Genomic DNA, 13,960 nt, shown 5'->3' on the forward strand with positions numbered 1-13,960 from the left:
ACTGTCTCTGATCCTGCTTGGTTTTATTTTAACAGACCGATTTTTATTGCTTCTTTTCTGTGAGTGTCTGCAATGATTCTCTGCCACTGCTGACTGAAATATTTTCTTAAATTATGAGTTGAGTTTTTTAAAATGCAGTTTTAAAAATATTCATTCAGCATGTTATTAATTACTAGTATGAATTGTTGGCAGGATTGGACTAAAGGGAAGTAATTGCTTTAACCACACTATCTAACTAAGGAGTACTCATCCTATTAAAAGAATTTTCATATGAAACATAAAAATGAATTTAGAAAAGGGCATATCCTATTGAAGATATTGGAAAAGAGTTTCCTCCTTCCTTCTCAGTCCCTTCAGCCCTGTCATCCGATCATTACAAAACTTTCAAAAGAAATGTCTTTTCCATTTACATTGCCTTTACCAGACCTGGCACAACTAAGGTCTGAATCTATTGCTTTTTAATATCCTCTTGAAACATCCACGCTGTCATTGTTACTTATATTAACATCTACATTCCCTTTTAGACACATAATTTTCTTGTTACTTTTTGATCCACTGATTTAACAGGGATGCACTTCAATAGCAGTCTTTCCAATTGTCAAATATATTTCCTGTCTCTTGATATTTAGGTTACCCACACACTTTGCATTCCCAAGAGAATTAGAAGATAATTTTCAGAATCTTGAAGTCATTTCTCTGTTTCCTGGGAGCCAATTTCTCAAATATTTACATTAATCTCTTCGAGGGCCTTAAATAATTATAAGCAATTCAAATCAAACATTATTTTGAGAAGGGAAATGCTACTGACTCCTGCTCTAATTTTCATTTTATTTGGGAAAGCACTTAGACTCCAACAGAGCCAATAAAGATAATGGTGATCCTATGACTAGGGGGCCGAAAATTCCCTCTGCCATTAGCTCTTCACCTAAAAGACAACAAAAAATCTCCTCAGCCCAGTCAGTTGGAGCATGTCTAAGGATTCTTTAGTTGGAACTCCTTCAGGAATTTAGTGTGGTCTCCACAACTGCAACCTTCTTCAGGAAGTGTGAAGCATGATCAAGCTAACTAGAACCCTCAAAGTATTTTTGCTAAGTCTCAGCAAATATATGAAGACTAAAAAGGGATAAAGATACTCTCCCTAGAATTTAGTAGCACTCTGAAGAGAAAGTCCTTTCTGCCATTCTAAAGGTATTCAGTTCTTAATACATCTTTCTGATGACTTACAGTTATTTTATGCATATTAACATATTTTTTAAAGAATCTAAATATTATTTGGAGAAAAATCTATTACATCCTAAAGTAGAAAGCTAAATTTTTACAGGAGTAATATTAGGTATTGAATCATTTCTGTCGTTGAGAATTTGGGATCAATAAATTATTTTACAAAGTAGAAATCTAGGAATTTCAGCCATCTTAGAGTGAAATAACTGTCAGAATTACTAATAATAATTTTCATTTTCTTCTGAGGCTTGATTTAATACTGAGGTGAAAAGTTCCCCTTTTGGAAATGGTAATTTAGCCTCTATTTCTGAGATTCTAATGTGAGCCCTAGTCCTCATTATAGGTTTTTGTGCATCTCTTCAGAAGATAACCAAGACAATATGGCCAAAAGACTATAAAAGACTGTGCTTTCTGAGCGTTACAAAAAAATGTGTTGAGTCAGAATACTTGTTAGCTTTGTTTTTTTCTGGCTTTGATTGGACATGATTTGCTTATAAGAGAGATAAGACATGCTGATAAAAATAGGACTGGCCCAAACAAGCTGATTTGTGACAAAACGTTTAGTACTTTCAAATTTTTCTGTAGCTAACATATTGGATACATAATTCAAGCAGGATTTACTGTTTACTGTAATAACCCCACATGACCTCCCTCTCTATCTGACCTTTCACTTTTGTACTTATCAAATCGATTTGAAGGAAATCAAGTTCCTCTTACTCTCTGAATCTGGTCTATAAAAAAACCTCAGCCCACAAAAACTGTGATAAAAACAATACAAGCAGCCCTACTGTGTGCTAGGCATTGCTCTAAGCTAAATCATCTTGCATAATCATCTGACCCACTCTATAAAATGTACATTATTCTCATTTTTACAAATAAGGAATCCAAGGCAGAGAGAAGTTAAGTAACTTGTTAAATATTGCTCTGCTAAAATTTGAGCCTAAGCAATTTGGGATCCAGAGTCTATTCTTTAACTGCCTCTCATGACACCATAGAAGATAATTTATTGGCTTGGGCATAGAATGTTTCCTTTGCCTAAAATTATGTTCACGTATATATTTTTAATGTGGTCATATGGATTTTTTCAGTCAATGTAATATTTTGAATATTTTTCTAAGTTTTCATAAGAAAAAAACAAAGTCCATTGTTCTCAAAGCACAGAACCAACTGAGAAGCTTGTCCTGATTTGTAACGTAATTTCCCTCAGGAAACCTGCAGTTTGAGACCTACAGTGTTAGTAGGAGAATCATCCCTGGATTTGAGGGACATACAGCAATTATTTGATTTCTTTAGACCCATTTTATTCTCTCATTTGCAAAATGAAGGTAATAAATTAGGTTATCTCCAGATTCACTGCATGAAGTTGCCTGGACATACACATTAGAAAGCAAACATTTGAGAATTCTTACTGAGCATCACTTGAACAAGGGCAAAGTGTGTGCATGCAACACAGGAGATTAGCAGAAGAGAGGATGGGGTGTGCATGCTCAGAGGGGCAATAGGAAGTATTTTCTCAAAGGTTCCTACACAACTTTCAAGCGAGGATAGGTCCTCACATGAAAAGTGAGGCATGAAAAGCAAAGGCATGGCTACCCCAGGCCATCCAGATGTAGGCCACGCTTGCTCACAGTGCCCTTCTTCAGCAGTGTGTCTTCACCTCTCTTCCCACACCCTTCAGTCTCCTTTTCATGCCGCATTTTTATTTCCACACTTCTTACCACCTCTCTTTCTCCCCCTACCAACTATGAAGCCCACATGGACTTGCCCTTTCTAAGTATCTCATCTCCTTAGGGCCCAGCTCCAGATAGATCACAGAGGTGGGATTTTAAACATTTAACAACTAATCAGAGTGGATGTTAGCTATAGTGCTGAAGTGAGTTTCTGAGGATGCCAGCTATAGTACTGAAGTGACTTTGAGGCCCTCTGAGGCACCAAGCTTGACCCCTTTGTCTTCTGGATTGTGGGGATGCCCAGAGAATTCCAGGGGAGAGGTTGCACAGCTGGAATGGCAGGGTCACTGGCTGGACAGAAGAGACACTGACCCAATCAGGAGGGATAACAGCTGTAAAGAACTAGTTTGCCCATCCTGATGTGTACCACATTAATATAAATCTTGCTGATAATCAAAAATAATTACAAATAAGGTTAAATCTTATTAAATCTTACAAATTAAACCTCATATATGTGTATGTGTGTGTGTATATATATATATATATTGATAAGTATTGCTATAGCTGTGTACAGCAGCTGCTTCAACAAATTTCTTTCCTTCCTCTGTCTAAACTCTAGAAAATTCTCTCTCAAACTCAAGCCAAGCCCACTGCCCAGTGTGTGTTTACTCTCCTGTAACCCATTGCTTTCTGGGGGTGCAGAGAAGCTGTCCCCATCCCTTTACTCATTCCAAAGAAACCACTTTTCTACCATCTCCACTTCTCCACTACCCCTCTCATAATCACAGTGGCCCAAGAGCAGTTAAGTGGAGGTAGGAAAGTCTGGGGTAGGGAAATGGGAAGAGGGATCAAAGACTGTAGTTACTCAGATGTTTACTTTTCAGTCACATAACTTCATCTATACCTGAAGTCTTCACAGTGGCCACAGAATAGAAAATGAGCACAATATATGCAAGAAATGCGAAGATGATACATTTGGCTCTTGGTAGAGAGTAAACAGATTAGCAAGAAAGGACATATCTCCGAGCAAAGGGCCCAAGAGTCTACATTTGGTTCCATGTTCTGGCATATGTGTGAATCTTAGAATTGCTGCTCTCAGTGCACAAAGTAAAGCCCACTATTGTGCCCCACAGCCCGTTTCTCTAACTTACAATCTCATGGAAAGAAGAAATTTCATATATTCACATAAATTTTTTTTTCCATTTAGCATTTAATATACAGAATAAGCAACCAAGCCATTGAATTATCTTGTTCTATTATAACCTAATTGGTTACTGTGTTTGTGTGTAGTGGCCGTAAAACTAAAGAGAAAGAAAAATAACTAGCTAATTATGCTCAAGTATAAACATAGCAAAATATCTTTTCTTTTACATAAATATCCAGTTTTGGATTACTCAATTAAGAAAGCAAATCAGCTGAAAATAAACAGACTGAATGAGTTTCCTATGTTAACTCACATGATTCCTCTGAGACTTCCAAAACAGTTTTCTAGATATCATAAAATAAGGGTTCTTTGCACAGCATGGATCACTAGAATATATTTGACCTAGAAAACAGCCAGAGTCTTAACAAGAGAAAAATATAGTAAACACATTATGAAAGCAATGAAGTTAAACCACAAGAAACTATCTGATGTTTCTTATCTTAGTTTATTCCTATTAATACCTTTAGATTTCATGACCCTAGCTCAGAGTCAGTGAACTTTTTCCTTGTCATTTTATTTCCTTATCCAGAGATGTTTGTAGATGGTCATATTTCTGAAAGAAGGCGCTAGTTGAATTGTTCACATTAGGAGTGAATAGGGGTTAAAAGCAAGGTACAGATGGTAAGGAGACAGCTGAAAAAAATTGCTATGCTTCTGTGGCTTTTAAAAAATCCATATTTTATGAATTAAAACCATGGAAAACTATCATGATGTCTAAACATTTAAAAGGAAATATTATGCTTCACAGAGGTCACTCTGGCACAGATGTTGGACTGTTCCATGTCTGCCCTTAAGAATCCAAGACATCAGACCCTTGACGTCATCCTTTTAAGATTATAATGCTCCCCAATTTTGATTAACTTGTTTTTATGAGACTCAGACCTAATACTCAAGTACTTACATTTTACTATTTCCTTCTTTTAAATTAACATCAAGATTTTCTTTCCAATGACTAAAAATAGATTATTTATGCTGCAGTGGTAAATGAAGTCTATTTAAAGTACAGTGATTTGGGTTTAACTGTTAAAAATATTATGGGCCTAGGAGAAAATAATACCAGCATTTGTCCTAACATAGCATTGATATTAACAAAAATGCTCAAGTGCTTTCTGTGAAAATCACAGAAAAACTCTGCACACTAAATATCAATGTCTGCAGGAAATATTTCCTTTTTAAAACTGAATGTAATGCCTGAATATTTTGTAAATGTTTGCAAAGCAAAATTTGTTAACAGGTCTCTTAGCTCATGCTAAGAATAAAATGATGATATTTTTACCCGAACTCACAGCCAGCCAATTCTACCTTCTGATGTACAAAGACTTTGGTTCATTAAGAGACTATATTTGCTTACCTGTTAGTAACCTATTTCAACTCCATATTATTCTCCCAAATCTGCACCTGTATATCCAGCAACTCATTCAACTCTTCTACTTCTATGTTTAATGAACACCTCAAACTTAACATGCTCAAAACTCAACTTCTGATCTTATCCTCTATTTGCTCCTCCTGTAGTCTTCCCCACCCCCATTAATGCTGACTGCATCCTTTTAGTTGCTAGGCTGAAACTCTGACTTCTCCCTTTCTCTCACATCCACATCCAACCCATTCAGAAATCTTATAGTTCAACCCAGAAAATATATCCAGAATCTGACCACTTTTCACTATTACTATTGCTACCACCGTGGACCTAACCACCATCATCTTCAACCTAGATAATACAACAGCCTCCAGCCAGCCTTCTTGCTTCTGTCCTTGGCTTACTACAATGTCTTCTTAACACAGGAGCTAGACTTCACCTTTCAAAACTTAAGTCAAGGAGCAACAGCTCCTTTGCACCTTAAGTCAAGGAGCAAATCAAATTGCGATATGATTTACTTATTTATTATGCCTATTATTTACAATATTTACCCAATCCTCCAGTACGTAAACTCCAGAAGGGAAGTAATCTTGGTCTGTTTACTTTCCTGATCAAGTGCCTGAACCAGTACCTGGCAAGTGGTAGGTATTTGATAAATATTTCTTGAGTTAGTGAATGGATAAATGAATGCAGTATTTTATCAAATAGTAGGAATTCACTGCTAGCTTCATTCATGTATCCATTCATCAACAACATTATTGATTCCAATCAATGTTATTGATCACCAATCAACGTTATTGATTCCTGAATGCCTATACTGCAACCAGTATGGACCCATATTCTATCTTCTGTTAGACCCCCTGGCAATTAAAATCTGGGATTACATTTAATGTAGTAATCTACAGAGGTAAAACTATTGATATGTAGAGAACCTAAATTAAGAGATCAACTAGGTCAGTGCTGTCCAACAGAGTTTTCTGTGATGACGGAACTAGTCTGTATCTGTGCTGTCTAGTACTATAGCCCCTAGTCACATGGAACTATGGAGCACTTGAAATACAGCAATATGATTGAAGAACCTAATTTCTATTTTCTATTTTGTTTTATGTTAATTAACTTAAATTTGAATAGCCACATGTGGTTACTGTATTGGACAGCACAACTTTAGTTCATCCCTCTGCCTCTCTACCTAGGGCTTTCCCTAAGATATCCAAAGCAGATTGTTAACTATACCACTTTGTTTATCAGAAAAGATGATTAACAGCTAGTTACTGTCTCCTTTTAACTATTTTGTCCTCTAACTATCCTGTTCATGAATGCATCTTCTTTTAGAATTATTGTTATTTGTCAACTAAGGTAAAGCTTTTATATCTTGTCCAATTTGTAAAATACGAAACCTTAAAAATTTATTCTCTAAATCCAACAGAACATTTTATACACTTTACTACTTGCACAATAAAATGTCTTTAACTTTTTTTACTTTATTTTCCAGCTTTATCAAAGTATAATTGATGTACAAGGAACTATGCATATTTCAAATGAATAATTTGATGCATTTTGACCTAGGTATACACCTGCAGAATCATCATCATACATAATGTACTTTAAAGCTCAAATGACTAGGGTGACTGCTGACCCACAGGACATCCTTGTATGAATTAGAAAGAAAGAGTCCCTCCTGCCTGTCAGTTGCTTTCTGACAGATGGGAAGAAACAATGTCCTTGCTCTGAGCTCTTGGCTACCTCCTCAGCTGGATGCCTTCATACTCTGAGCAGCATACACAACCATAAATGGCAGTCCTGCAAACTGGTCTGCTAAACTCATTTTTTTCAAAACATCCTCCCAAGGTTTTGAAGATTACACGCTGGTTTCCATTTCAAGGTGGTAGAATGGAAATAGATTGTAGTCTCCTTTTCCCACTGGAAATCTCAAAATTTTAGAAAAGATTTTTTAATGCATATAGCTGGGAAACAGTATCAAGCTTTGGAGGACCATATAAACTTTGAGAGGACATTTGGAAGACAGAAAGCAGGTGTTATTAGAAGGAGGATTTAAAACCAGCTCAAAACAAGAATAGGAGAGTGCTGCCAATAAATGTTGGGAATGGATACAAAAGACAACAGTGTTTGCTACAGGAGAGCAGTAGGAAGAGCAAGGTTGAACTGTGCACCTTCCCTCTACCAATTTAGGCCACATTTGGATTCAAAGAGTAGCAACAGGAGTTATTGCTTCCAGCTGGGAGTCAAAGGTACGGAAGCTTGAATCAGAGAAACAAAGCAGCATCCTGGACACCCTGAATAGGTGGAGCTACCAATAGAAATGAGACAGCCTCTCCCCTACCAGGAGCTAATCTGTGAGGCACCCTGCCAGCAGTATCCTCATCCCCTCCCATACACTTTTGAAAACAGACTGAAATACAAGTTCCAGCAGCAAATCTGGTCCCTCTCTCTAAGCAGCCTGCAGGATCACATAGAACAAAGAGCCTAATAAGGAGTCTCAGCTAACAGATGAACACGCAGGAGTCACTAAGTGTTGGAGGAAGGCCAATATCATTAAAAAGAGATATAATAGAGTTCTTTGTTTTTAAAACATGAAGAATTTACAGCCTGGAATAATAATGTCAGAAAAGGACTTCAGAATATTTACCAGTCATATCCACAGAGATATGTGAGAGGATATTAAATCCACAGAAAATAATCAATTGGAAAGCACACCTATTAAAATATTGATCTTTTAAATAGAATACTCGACAAGTAGGTCAAATAAGAGAATGGACACAAAGAACAAATTGCTAAACTGTAATATTAACCCAAAAATTTCTTCCAGAATGCAATAAAAAGTGATGAATATATAAAAAGAATAAAATAAAAGTTAGGAATTACGTAAAATAGACTCAAATGCTCCATCATCCATCCAATTGGAGTAGTATTAGCAGGAATGGAAGGAAGGTAACATATACATTAGTTTAGTTGCAATTTAAGGTCCAACCAGGTTCTGAATAAGATAAATTTAAATAATAAACCATACCTAGGTATTATATTAACATTTCCCAAACCAAGAACAAAGGAAACAAATACTAAAATCTTTGGGAAAGAAAAAACAAAATCTCCTATACAATTTTCTTGTTAACAAATGAATAAAATCAAAGGAGCAAGAAAAAAAAGTTAAACCTGCAATTTTATATCCAACCAAACTATCATTCAAGAATGAAAATGAAACACGAAGGAACCAGAAACTTTACCACTCACAATAACTCCTTGATATAATTTTGCCAACCAAAATAAAAATGAATATAATAATAAGGAAGCTCTGAAAAATAATGGTGAACAAAAAAATCAGTTAAATTATATTATTAATTCTAGATAACTGTTGATTTTTTAAAACAACAATGACAGGAATTTTTAAAGTAACAATGTAGAATAAACTTTCAAATTAGGTAAATATGGAAGAGAATTGAAATGGGAAGAAATACTTAAGTAAAACTAAAGCATACAAACATTTTGGTTTTGTTTAATAAATGTAGAGAAACACAGACCAATTCTGAATATTAATAGAAAATATATTTCATTCAAGGGCTAACTGAATAGCATTTAGTAGAAAAACACAAATACAATTTATAATGTTTACACTATCGCAAAAAAGTGGAAGAAAATAAAATCAATTCAACAAAGGCAGAAAAAACTTGAAATGGTATTCAAATATACTCCCCTCTCCCCTAATTTAATCAGGTCTACAAAATTTCATAGGCAACTCTGACCAACTCTTTAAAAAATAAAAAAAGTCTTTTAAGAATGTGCATTAGCTTTTTAAAAATTTCGAACAGGACTGCATAAGGAAAGAAAACCATAGCAAATCTCACATAGATGCAAACTGCTAAATAAAATACTAGAAATTTAAATTCAGCAATCAATTAAAAGAATAGTGCACTATGATCAAGTAAGGTTTATCCCAGGAATACAAAATATAGCTTTTTAATAATGAACGACCAATATAATCCAATATAATTGGCTAACTTAATCATTTGATTTAGGAGAGAAACAGTTTCAATAGATGCCCAAAGACAATTGTGATTATGTGTGTATATGTAATATAGTCGTGTGTGCATCTGTTTGTGTAAAAAGTAAGAACAAAAAGAAACTTCCTTAATCTAATAAAGAGTACCTACCCCAAAATACAGCAAACGTGACATTTATTAGAAATATTGTAAGGTCAAGAACAAAACAAGAATGCCCACTGCTACTGTTACTATTCAACATTAGACTGAACATCCTAGCCAATGGAAATAAATAAATGAAACCATAGTAAGTTGTATAAATGTTGAAAAATAAGGGGTAAACTGTTATTATTTACAGAGAAAATGATAGAAATTTCAAGATAATCAAAGGAAAAACTTTTATAGCTAAGAAGAGAGTTCAGCAAGATAGCAAGAAACAAAAACAACATAAAAACAACGACTTTTCTATATGTTGCCATTGATTGTTTTTAAAATGCAATTGGGAAGGAAATTAATGAATTAATGCAACAATACACAAGTAGTTTGAAGAAACAGAATAGAGTTCAAAAAACAGACTCACAAACAAACAGAAAATTTATAGAAAGTATAGTCATTAAGGCCACAGACTCTAAATCTAGATCCATAGGTTTTATTTTTTCCTCCACTATTTCTTGACTATGTGTGGCTGTGCAAGTTATTTGATATTTGTGTGCCTCAGTTTCCTTGTCTGTAAAATGAGAAATAATCATAGAACCAACCAATATGTTTATTTAAATGATAAATATGTATGTATATATGTATCCATCTATAGAACACATATGTTTATGAAATATGATAAAAGTAGAACTTCAAATCAATAGGAAAATAATGGTATGCCATTTCAAATCAATGAGACTAGCTATCCCTTTTTAAAAAGTAAAAGTTTGATTTCATCTTACATTGTTCACAAAATTGTAATTAAGACTTAAAAATTTTTAATGATAAGAAATTATTAGAAGAAAATGTAGGCAAATATGTGGTGCCTTAGAGTCAGGAAGACCTTCTGAAATAAAATACAAAAAGCAAAAGCCATAAAAGAAGATATGAGTCCAGGCGAAGTGGCTCACGTCTGTAATCTCAGCACTTTGGAAGGCAGAGGCAGGCAGATTGCTTGAGCCTAGGAGTTCAAGACCAGTCTAGGCCACATGGCGAAACTCATCTCTGCTAAAAATAAAAAAATTAGTCAGGCATAGTGGTAAGTGCCTGTAGTCCCAGCTACTCGGGAGGCTAAGGTAGAAGGATTGCTTGAACCCGAGAGGTGGAGGTTGCAGTGAACAGAGATCACACCACTGCACTCCAGCCTGGGTGACAGAGCAAGACCTTGTCTCAAAAAAAAAAAAGAAAATATGAGTTTAACTACATCAACCACAGCAGTATAAAAGTGAAAAGACAAGTCCTAGGAGAAGGTATTTCAACCTAAATAATAATAAAGGATTAGAATCAACAAATCATTTAAAGAAAGAAAAGAATCATCTATTTGAAAAATAGACCAATAATATAAACTGGTAACTCACAGAAGAACTAATAAAAATAATCAAGATTTATATAAACTGGCATTCAACCTCACTTTGATGGAGGAAATTCAAATTTAAATTCAATAAGTATATTTATACACTGCTGAAGGGAATTTAAATGTAACTTTTGTGCATTCATGGATCATTTTGCATATCCTGTCACCTCAAAATTCTACTGTTAGTATCTACCTCACAGTCAACTGACTTTTGGAGTAGATATTGAGGAAGCAAGTGCAAGAATCTTCATCATAATATTATTTGTAACAGTGAAAAATTCAGAACAATTTAAATATTCACAAAATCAAGAATGACTAAAGAAATAATTGTGCATCCTTTCTATGGAAGAACATGCTGCAATTTTCTAAAATGAAGTGAACCTATCTGAACTGAAAAAATGTCTAAGTCATGTTGTCAGGTGAAATAATGTATATATCATTTATGCTAAAATACAAACATAGATATCTCTTCTATGAGCAATGCTATGGAGAATTCTGGAAGCATATACATTATATTGTTAACAGTGACTATTTCTAGAGAGGAGAGTAAGATGGGGGCATTAGAGAGGGGAATAATCAAAGGGTATGTCAACTTGATCTGTAAAGTTATAATTTTTTATAAGGAGAATCTATTACTAAGGTAATTTAAATTTTTTAATGTACAAATTATAATTGTAAAGTACTGCAAGCAAGTTGCTTTAAACTGGTGAAATCAGTGAAACAACAGTCTTTATAAAATCTAAGCTATTTCTTCTTTTCATTCATATTACTGGAAAATCCAAAGATGCTGCATGTCATACCACAGGAGTATAATCCTTTACTCTCTGGTCTTAAAAAATGAAAGGTAATCTTGGGTGAGGCTTTATTTTTGGGGGCCATGTTTTAGATGAAGTTTCATTTACCCACCCAGGGTGCTATGATATAAGTGCTCTTTAATTTCTAAAATGATTATTCTGGGAACAAGAGTTACCCTCTTAATATAATTAGAACATTTGAATGTTAATTTAATAGAATAGTTTTTCTCAAGTCTTAGTTAATATTCATTGGGAGAACAATTTTATAAATCTAAAAATTATCCATTTTTTAAAAATTTTGATTCCCACATTGAATGTTTTGTGATAAGATGTTAAAGGACTAATTGAATTGGCTTTTAGTGGGAAATGTAAGACTGTGAAGGCCAAACATACAAACATTTATTTCTTGATAACCACAAATGGCCTATGATTAAGACGGAACCTGATAATTTAAGGAAAATTAACTTGTCTAAAGTAGAACAGAGAATAATTCATGAATGTACTAATTTTTCTTTTTCTACTTCCCTGCTAGTCTACATTGGTCTTTAACTATGACATGTACAAACCAATGGGAAAACATTAACTACAGTTAATGGACTGAATGGGTTTATTTAAGAAGAAATATTTAAAGAACTAAAAGCATCAAATTATCTTCACAACACATATATTGGTCACAGAGACATAATATAAAGTATGTCCTAAATATTACGTCTTCCAAAAACCCATCTTAAGCCTCATAAAGATTGAAAGAAACAGCACATTTCCAAATCTCAAATTCTCTTTGCCATATTTTTACTTTTCTCTTCTCATCACCTATTTCAATATTTTTCTACCTTTCTAATTAAGGTCTATACTCTAGAGGGAAGACTGTGGGTATGGTAGAGCAAAGGCTTTCTCAGTTGCAGAGTGTGGATATGAAACCAGGTCTACTTTCAAACCAACTAAAGTTGAGAAGATCGTATGTTGCTTTTTAACTTTATGGACAATCTTGAGGAAGGATCATTTACTTTGATTCCTCAAAGTGCTTATTTATGATACAATATTATAGGACTTTAAAGGGCCAAAGAAGAAGGGCTAAGGAAATGTTACAGAGTGAAATAAACTAAGGAGACACAACTGAGTGCCATGTGTGATTCTGAAATAAATTATTTCACTATATAAGACATTTCTGGGACAACTGAGAAACTTAAATGGATTCTGAGTATTAGATGATAGTGATGTATCAATGTTAATTTCCTAATCTTGATGCTAGTGTTGTAGTTATACGGACGAATATCCTTGTTTGTAGGTGATCCAACGAAAGAAATGTGAGACATCAGATCAGAAATTACTCTCCAGTGTTTCAAGAAAAAAAAAAAAAATCTTTGTCTGTGCTTCCATCTTTTCTGTAAATATGTGACTGTTTGATCTTTAAAAAACAAAATGAAACAAATTCACTCACGGGAAAGCAAAATGTCCATGCATATGCTAACTAAGAAATGTTTTGTTTAAAAACATAAAGACATAGTTTTATTTGGGACAATGTATAACAATCTCTACCAAATCCATATGAAAACTTTTTTTTTAAGGGAAAAGCATGAACGCAGTCCCCCACTATCACAAATTATGCAGTTGAGTTTCCCACATTTGGGGAAATCACAGAGGTCAGCACATCCGGTGTGCAATGGATGAGCCTCACCCTGGGAAAACCACCTTCATGATCATGGTCTTAATATTTTTTATGGAAGAAAGTAAGGGTATAAACATACACACATACAATTTTGGCACTATGACCTCCAGAGAATATCTTATTAAATTTTGAGTTTAAAAGGAGTATTTCTTATCTATTTGGCCATGTGAACTGATCCATTAAATTATTTTGAAATAGCTTCAATTCTTTTCCTTGTTAAATGTAATTCATGCTTAATGTAGAAATTTAAAATCACACATTTATATCTCCAAATGGAAATGGTTACTGTTACTGTTAGAAATATAGTCTTCTTATTTTTGCAATAGAATCTTAAAGATACTTTCTGTAATGCATTTATTTTTATTCAATATATTATTTTATTAATATCATTTACTCTCACATTTTATGTCTGCAGATTGTCATTAAGTGGATGTATTAAGAGCTATTCAAATCTCACCTTTTCTTGGTTAATAGCAGCCTATTATTAAACATGTATTTGTT

The 13,960-nt window shown here is 34.1% G+C and overlaps 1 protein-coding gene and 1 non-coding gene across 4 annotated transcripts in view; both read right to left on the reverse strand.

The window, feature by feature from the left end:
- The window catches only part of FILIP1 (filamin A interacting protein 1), a 232,981-nt gene that overhangs the window by 164,610 nt on the left and 54,411 nt on the right, over positions 1 to 13,960 (reverse strand). The gene's annotated exons all lie outside the window — the stretch shown is intronic.
- On the reverse strand, positions 13,356 to 13,524 carry LOC117088941. Its single transcript, XR_004439443.1, has one exon. It is a non-coding gene; the product is annotated as a U1 spliceosomal RNA (small nuclear RNA).

The sequence above is a fragment of the Trachypithecus francoisi genome, unplaced genomic scaffold (genome assembly GCF_009764315.1).
Source record: "Trachypithecus francoisi isolate TF-2019V2 unplaced genomic scaffold, Tfra_2.0 Lachesis_group10, whole genome shotgun sequence".
In the NCBI taxonomy this organism is placed as follows: domain Eukaryota; kingdom Metazoa; phylum Chordata; class Mammalia; order Primates; family Cercopithecidae; genus Trachypithecus; species Trachypithecus francoisi.